The sequence below is a fragment of the Hevea brasiliensis genome, chromosome 5 (genome assembly GCF_030052815.1).
Source record: "Hevea brasiliensis isolate MT/VB/25A 57/8 chromosome 5, ASM3005281v1, whole genome shotgun sequence".
NCBI classification, from domain to species: Eukaryota; Viridiplantae; Streptophyta; class Magnoliopsida; order Malpighiales; family Euphorbiaceae; genus Hevea; species Hevea brasiliensis.
In genome coordinates, this window is record NC_079497.1 from 107039776 (window position 1) to 107047649 (window position 7874).

Below are 7874 nucleotides of genomic sequence, written 5' to 3' on the forward strand. Positions count from 1 at the left end.
CCATTTTCAACTCGCAGATTTTTAGTAGTAACCATAAACCTAAAATCAAAACGCACAGTTTAGTTAAAACAAATATTCAAATTTTCTTCTATAATTATTTTTTTTTTCTTCCGCAATTTAAAGATGATGAAGGTAATTTTTTATTCTTAATTTAAATATAACTAAAAGCTTTTCATTATGATATAATCAAAGTTTTAAATCTGATTTAACCGATAAAAATAAAGAATTAAAAGTTTAAAATTTATCAGTATATTATTAAATATAAATTAATAAATAATAATAATAATAATATATTTTATAAATAATTATTAAAATAAATTTAATTAAATTTTAATATGTAATTTAAAAAAAAATAAAATCTTTATTTGAAATTTAGATTTTAAACAATAGTATTTTATGATAAAAGAAATATTTAAAACAAAATTTTTATAGTGGTAAATTTATTTATATTAATAAAAATAAATTTTAGTACATGAAAATTTTATAGCATAATAAATAGAGAAAATTTTTTATTTTTATTTTATAAAAGATTACAAAATAAAAATAATTTAATAATTAAGCTAACATATAGAATAAATTATTGATATTATTAATTATTTAAATTATAAGATAATGAAATGGATGAATTTTTTTTTTTTTTGCAATTATCACATTTTAATAGGTTGTTAATTAATTATATTATTATAATATAATTTAAGTCAATAGAACAAATAATTTTGATGCATTTTGTATAGTTATTTACTAGATGCAATTTTATTTTGATAAATATTAAAAGAAAATATGTTATCAAATTTATTATTGTAATAATATGCCATTATTTTTTAAAAAAATAACTATTTTATAATATATAATTATATTTATTTAATAATACACTATGATTTTATTAAAAGGAGTGTATTCTATATCTTGTATGTGTGGGTGTATTTTTAACTAATTCAAAAAAAATATTAATTAAATCTTAATTCAAATTGAAATAATTTTTAAATTTTTAACTCTCTACTTTCACTAATTCATCGAGTAGATTAAGTTTGAAAACATTTTTATTATTTTGAAATCATAGTTCACAATAATATGGTGGCTTTAAGTGAAAAATTATGTATTTTTATCAAATTTTCCTTTTATCATTTTATTAGGTTAATCAATATTCTTTATTTAAATCTATTTAGAAATATGGATGGATTTGCCCAAAAATAAATTGAAGTAATGAAAGTAGAGGACAATAATACATTACAAAATATTATCCATAAATTGGAGAATATAAAATTTAAAGTAGTTTGGCAAAAAATTACTTGTTACTATCTTATTACAAAAAAATTTGTGTCCCACGTTTGAAGAGGTATAGAATTTCAATATGAGATATATATAAACCTAGATTCTCCAATCTCATTAGCTAGTTTTTGGGTATAGTTGTCCTAAATTTGTATTAATGGAATCAGAGCCGTCCGTCCACTGTGATCCCCAGTTATAATCGTACGATACAGGTAATGACGTCAAAATAGCAATGTTCACTCGGGGCTAGATTAAGTCAGCTTAAAGTTAGTTGATGTGAATGCTCTGCGAAGCGTGGTAGAATGTTATAATCTCATTGTAAGAAAACTTATATCCTATATTAAAAGTATGAGATTTCAATATGGGGCATATGTGAATTTGAGCTCTCTAACTTCATTAGCTAACTATTGGGGTATGGTTCTCCTACGTTTGTATTACTACTTTATAAATAAATTCATTTATTAAAAGAAAATTAATTATAAATATTAACTTTTGTGTTTTATATAGATATGTGCGGTTTCAGTTTGGTTCAGGGTCTGCCTAGGAACCAAAATCGAACTAAAATTTTAGTATAGTTCTGGTTCAGTTCTTCATTATTTTAATTCGATTCTTCGATTCCAGTTCAGTTTGATACAGTTCTGATTCGGTTCTCGATTTTTAAAATAATTTTATGTAATTATTTCCTTAAAAAGCCATATTCAAATTAACATTTAAATTTTAAATTGGATTGTTGGTACATAATATACCATATAATATATCTTTTAGCAATTTCTAATTTATATAATCTTTAATTATGAGATGCATACATAATTTATTATTAAATATATGATATAATATAATAGTATAAGTATATCATGTAATATATATTTTAACTATTTATTAATTATATAATATTTAGTTATAAGATATAAATATAATTATGAATTAACATATATATAATATAATAGTATATTTATAATTAAGAATTATAAAGTAATTTAATATATTTATAACAAAAATTATTAATAAAATATAGAAAAATAAAATAAAATATTATATTGTATTTAGTTCATAATATATATCATATATAAATATATATAATTATATTGAAAGTATATAAATATATAAAAAAATATAAAAAAAACATATATATAAAATTGGTTCTTGGTATGGTTCTGATTTGATATGGTTCCAATTTGGTTTTAGTACGGTTCTGATTCAGTTCTTAGTGAAGAATCAAAACCAAACTAAAATATCAAAAAAATTTCATTTTAGTATGGTTCTTCAGTTTGATCCAGGTCCTCCAAGAACTGTATACAACCCTAGTTTTACGTTACTCACATTCAACTAATCTTACAATTTTTTTTCATGGCCTCACAACTATGCTCTCTCAACAAGAAAGGAGAACATAACGCGACTCTAACACTGAAAGAGGTTGCAAAAGAAGCCAGTCAACCCAATAATTACTTAAAACAATGTGATGCGGGTCTAAAGTGCAGAGTTCTTGAGAGTTTAATATGTGAAACCTGCAAAACACAAAGGAGGTTATGATAAGGATGGTGAATTCCTCATCGAAAAGCCTCTGATAATTAAGTTAGATTTAAAAAAATTAAGAGAATTAAAGATTGCAAGAATTGTGGGTTTGATGCCAAGAATTGTTTACCATTTTAAGTATTTATTTCTTTTATTTATACTGATTATAGTGATTGAAGTATACGTAATTATGAGATTGAAAGAAGATGCCATAATCTTTTATGTATCCTTAATAGGATTAGTTTGTTTATCGTTTGACAGGTGAAAAGATGATATCTTTTTCGTGTACACTTCCTCTAAAATGATTGTTTGAGAAATCCTTTATTACGTCGCATTAAAAAATGATGTTCTATTAAGATTTGCTCTCAGTAGGAATTAGATTAACACTTGATCGTGTGAATTGTATTGGTTGGATATCAGGAATGGCAACGGAGCGAGTTCGAAGACAGGAATCTCTTCCCCTGCCTCATCCCATAGGAGTTCAGGGTCGATGAGGGAACTTCTCCACCGATGTGTGAGGTGGGATGAGTTTTTTTTGTGGCGGCTTTTCTTTTTATTTTTTTATTTTAATTTACTGTTATATAATATAACTTTATTTATTAAAAAAATAAAATATAAGTTAGAAATATAAATTGTAATCATAATTTTAATAATATATTTCAAATACTTTTTCTAAAACTATAAATTTAAATATATAAATATATAAAAATAAATTATTTTTTAATAAAAATAATAATATATTACTGAACATGAGTTATGAAAATTCAAAATGAGAAAAAGGTCTTTCCATCTTTGCTCTGTGCAATATCAAAGTGATAAAACTTAATAAGGTTTGAAATAGGTCAAATCAGGTTCGAGAATTTTTGCTATCCAACTAGATTTCAAATTGAATATCAATGATCATTTAAATCTGAATAATATCATATGTTATTATCTTAATGAGTGATTGAATTTAAACCACATCATAATATATTTTTTTAATTTAAACCACACCATTAATATAGTTTTTAATATTAAATAAATTTTATTAAAAACATATTGTAATAATTTATGTAACATACAAGCATTTAATTAGTTTTATTCATTAAAAAATTACTATCAACAAGTTTTACTACGAGTTATAAAGTTTCAAGTTCAAATTTTATAAATAATTATATCAAAAAAAGTTGAGTGATAAAAAATTTTAAAAATTAAATATATAAAATAATAATTTTTCATTGTCAAAATAAATTTAAATTTCATTAATGTAATATCTTATTAACACTAAAAAGGGAATTGACTAATTGGTTCATAAATAAAAGTTTTGGGTGCTTATAAAAAAAATAATGCCCTTGGCATTATTTGTAGCCCTACTCAACAACTTTTTAAATGAGAAAAACCCCATGTTGAAAAGAAATTACATTGTATATTTTGATTATATACAGCATTTGATATGAAATGTGATGCATACATTTTGCATAGTCATTTAGATTTAAATTCATAAACATTTTACTTGATTATTAGTCTCTTTTAGCTAATTTCATTAGTTACTTAGTTAGTTTTTCATAATTGCCAATTTTAGATTAATTTGTAATTTTTACTTTGTTTTGTAGGAAAAATAGTATTTTTGAAGGACTAAAAAGAAATTTTACTTTTGAGGAATGATTTCTGTTGTCAAAGATGTCAAAAACAAGTTTCAAAGTTGAAGTATGCATTGGCCAAATTGTGCATAACTTGCCGCATAAGTTATGCAGTTCTGCATAAGGAGAAGAACCTGTCCCAAGAACTTGCCGAAATCTGCATAAGTTGCCGCATAACTTATGCAGACTTATGCAGATTCGTGCCTCCCTTATGCAACCTCACAGAATTGTGCATAACCTATGCAGTCTTGCACCTTGCTCATGCAATTTCGCACAAGAGAGCCAGAAACCAGCGAAAACTGCATAAGGGACTGCATAACTTATGCAGTCCACTTATGCAGTCCCACAAAGACTTTATTGATGAGCTGGCAGAAGATTCCCTCAAAAAATCACATCTCAAACACACCATTTTAGGGCTCCTTGTCAGAAAAAAAAAAGTTATAAATAGACCCTTATCCCATTTTAGAAAAGGAGAAAAGAAGAGAGGAAGAAAAGAAAAAGAAGGAGGCAGCAGCTGAAGAGTCAAAAATCGTCTCCCACACCATTTCCAACCAGATTTGAAGATTTCTTTCTTTTCTTGCATTTTTCCTACCTTTCTAGTATTGGGTTTCTTGTTTCTTAGCTTAGATTAAAGTTTTATTTCCATATTAACTCAGAATATCTTGTAAATATTATGGATAGTGAGTAGTTTTCATTTGATTCTGGAGTAAGGGATGTAATATTTGAGATATTTTGTGGATTTTGATTGGGTAATCCATATTTTGTGGTCTTAATGAGTTTTATTCATTTCTTGTGTGCTTAATGACATGCTTAGTGTAGGATCCCATTAAGTGATGTTCTTAATCCATGGTTGAGGCACCGAAAGGAGAAAGCCTTGTGATAGATAATCAAGAAATTGGACTTAATTAACTTAGATCTAGAAATAGACTAAGGATTAAGAGGATTTACAGATTAATTAAAGAACTTAATGGGTCTTAATTAACTCTAACTCCACAAAAGTAGGATTAGATTGATTAAGGCACTCTTTGTCCCACTCGAAAGGGTATTCAAAGGATTTAAGAATTAATCTCCTTAAAACCCGTAAGTTCCACAAGATTGGATAACCAATTTAAAATCCCAAAATAGCTTGAATATGAACTCCCGAACTCCGGAATCGCCTTTTTATAATTGTTAATTTTCAATTGAATTTAATTACTTGCCATTTTAAATCTTGCCATATTTCAATTTGCTTATTTTAATTTGATGCAAATTTAGTTAAATCTCTACATTATTGAATAGATTATTAATTTTGCACATATAGATTTCGTACTCCAATACCCATCAATTTATTGCTTTAATTTCAAAAATAGTTCAATTTAGTCAACTTTTTATATCAAAAATTCAATCATTAACACAACTCCTCGTGGGAACGATATCTTTTCTATATTACTTGTACGACCCGTGCACTTGCGGTTGGGCCACATCAAGTTTTTGGCGCCGTTGCCGGGGAGTTGTTTGTTTAAGATTGAATTCTTGATTATTTTAGTTGTTTATAGTTTTATCTTTTTTATCTTTTCATTTTGTGTTTGTTTGTTCTTTTTCAGGTACTTTTAGTCTTTTATGAGAAGAGCTAGAAGCACAAGTGACACATCCTTATTGTTTAATCCTGAAATTAAGAAATTTTGTAAAGCCAATAAGAAAGAAACCAGAAAAAGGAAAGAAGCATTGAGAGAAACTGAAATTAAAGTAGACATGGCTGATGAAAGAATTAGAATTGGTGGTGGTAATGCTGGAAATGATCGAAACAATGAAAATGTAGCCAAAGGTGAAGAAGTTGTTAATGCTAATGTGCGTAGGGGAAGTATGATGAATCATGATTTTCCTCGTTTTGATGACTTGAGAGAGAGCATAGCAAGACCAAGAATTGATGCAAATAGTTACAAGATGGATTTTGGAGTTCTTCAAATGATACAAAATTCTCCATTTGGGGGACATCCTTCTGAAAATCCACACACACATCTAAAGAAATTTGTTATGATCTGTGACATGCAAAAGCAACCAGGAGTATCTGATGATGCAGCAAGATTGAAGCTATTCCCATTCTCGTTGAAAGATAGAGCATTGGATTGGCTTGACTCTTTACCTCACAACTCCATTACAAATTGGGAGCAACTCACTGATGCATTTCTTGCACAATATTTTCCACCTGGAAAAACTCAAGAATTGAGGAATCAGATGACAGCTTTTAGACCAAGAGAAGATGAAACTCTCTATGAGTCATGGATGAGATGGAAGGAATTAGAGAGACAATGCCCACATCATGCCATTCCGAAATGGATGATAAACCAGAATTTTTACACCAATGTTACTCCTGCAATTAGAGGGATTATTGATGCTCAAACAGGAGGAGAATTTATTATGAAGCATGAAGATGAAGCTTATGAGCTATTGGAGAAAATTGCAAGAATACTCATCTTTGGAGTAGTCTAAGAGGACCAGCTCCAACTCAAAAAAGGCAAGCTGCTGGAATGTATGACCTTGATCCATTCAACATGATTAATGCAAAGTTTGATGCACTTATAAATGTTTTGGCTAAGAAGATGGAAGATTTAAGTATGTTGGTTAGTTCATCATCATCATCTGAAAGTTCACAACAAGTGGCTTATGCAGAGGGAACTACCAGCTGTAGAGTAAACTATGGAGAGCAAGCTGCATATGTTGGTAATTATGGAAACAAACAAATGGGGAATCCTTACTCTCAAACTTATAATCCAACTTGGAGGAATCATCCCAACTTTTCATGGGGAAATCAGCAAAGTCAAGTTTCAAATCAGAATTTTCAACCACAACAGTAATAAGGAATTCCATATCAGCAAAATAGGCAACCATTGCCTAATTTTCAGCAGAGAAACATGAATCCTGCACCTCCACCAAAACAGCAAGAACAAAATTCCACCACAGAAGCTTTATTACAACAGATTCTTGCTAACCAAACTAAGCATGATGAGGAGATGAGAGAGATGAAAGCAAGGCTAGAACAGATGCAAACACATAACAGAATGTTGGAAAATCAGATTGCACAACAAGCATCTTCCTCAGGTAACAAGTCTTTTAGAAAACTTCCAAGTCAACCAGAAAACCCAAGAGAGCAGTGTCAAGCTATTACTTTAAGAAGTGGGAAAGTTGTAAATAATGAGAAAAGTGAAAATAGTGAGAAGAGAGAAAATGAGAAAGAAACTGATGAGAGTGAAAAACAAGAAAGTGAGAAAGAAAATACAGAAAAATGTAAAGAGAAAATTGAAGAGAAGGAAGAGAAGTATATACCTCCAGAGCCTTACAAGCCACAACTTCCCTTTCCACAAAGATTTCAAAAAGCCAAGCTTGATAAGCAATTTGGAAAGTTCTTAGAGGTTTTAAAGAAGCTATACATAAATGTGCCTTTTATTGATACTCTTTCACAAATGCCCTCTTATGCAAAATTCTTAAAAGAAATTC

At 28.0% G+C, this 7874-nt stretch overlaps 1 non-coding gene across 1 annotated transcript; it reads right to left on the bottom strand.

Moving 5' to 3' along the window:
* Positions 1-6599: 6599 nt before the first annotated feature.
* On the bottom strand, positions 6600-6706 carry LOC131180307 (small nucleolar RNA R71). The gene has a single exon (XR_009149083.1). It is a non-coding gene; the product is annotated as a small nucleolar RNA R71 (small nucleolar RNA).
* Between the last annotated feature and the right edge of the window lie 1168 nt (positions 6707-7874).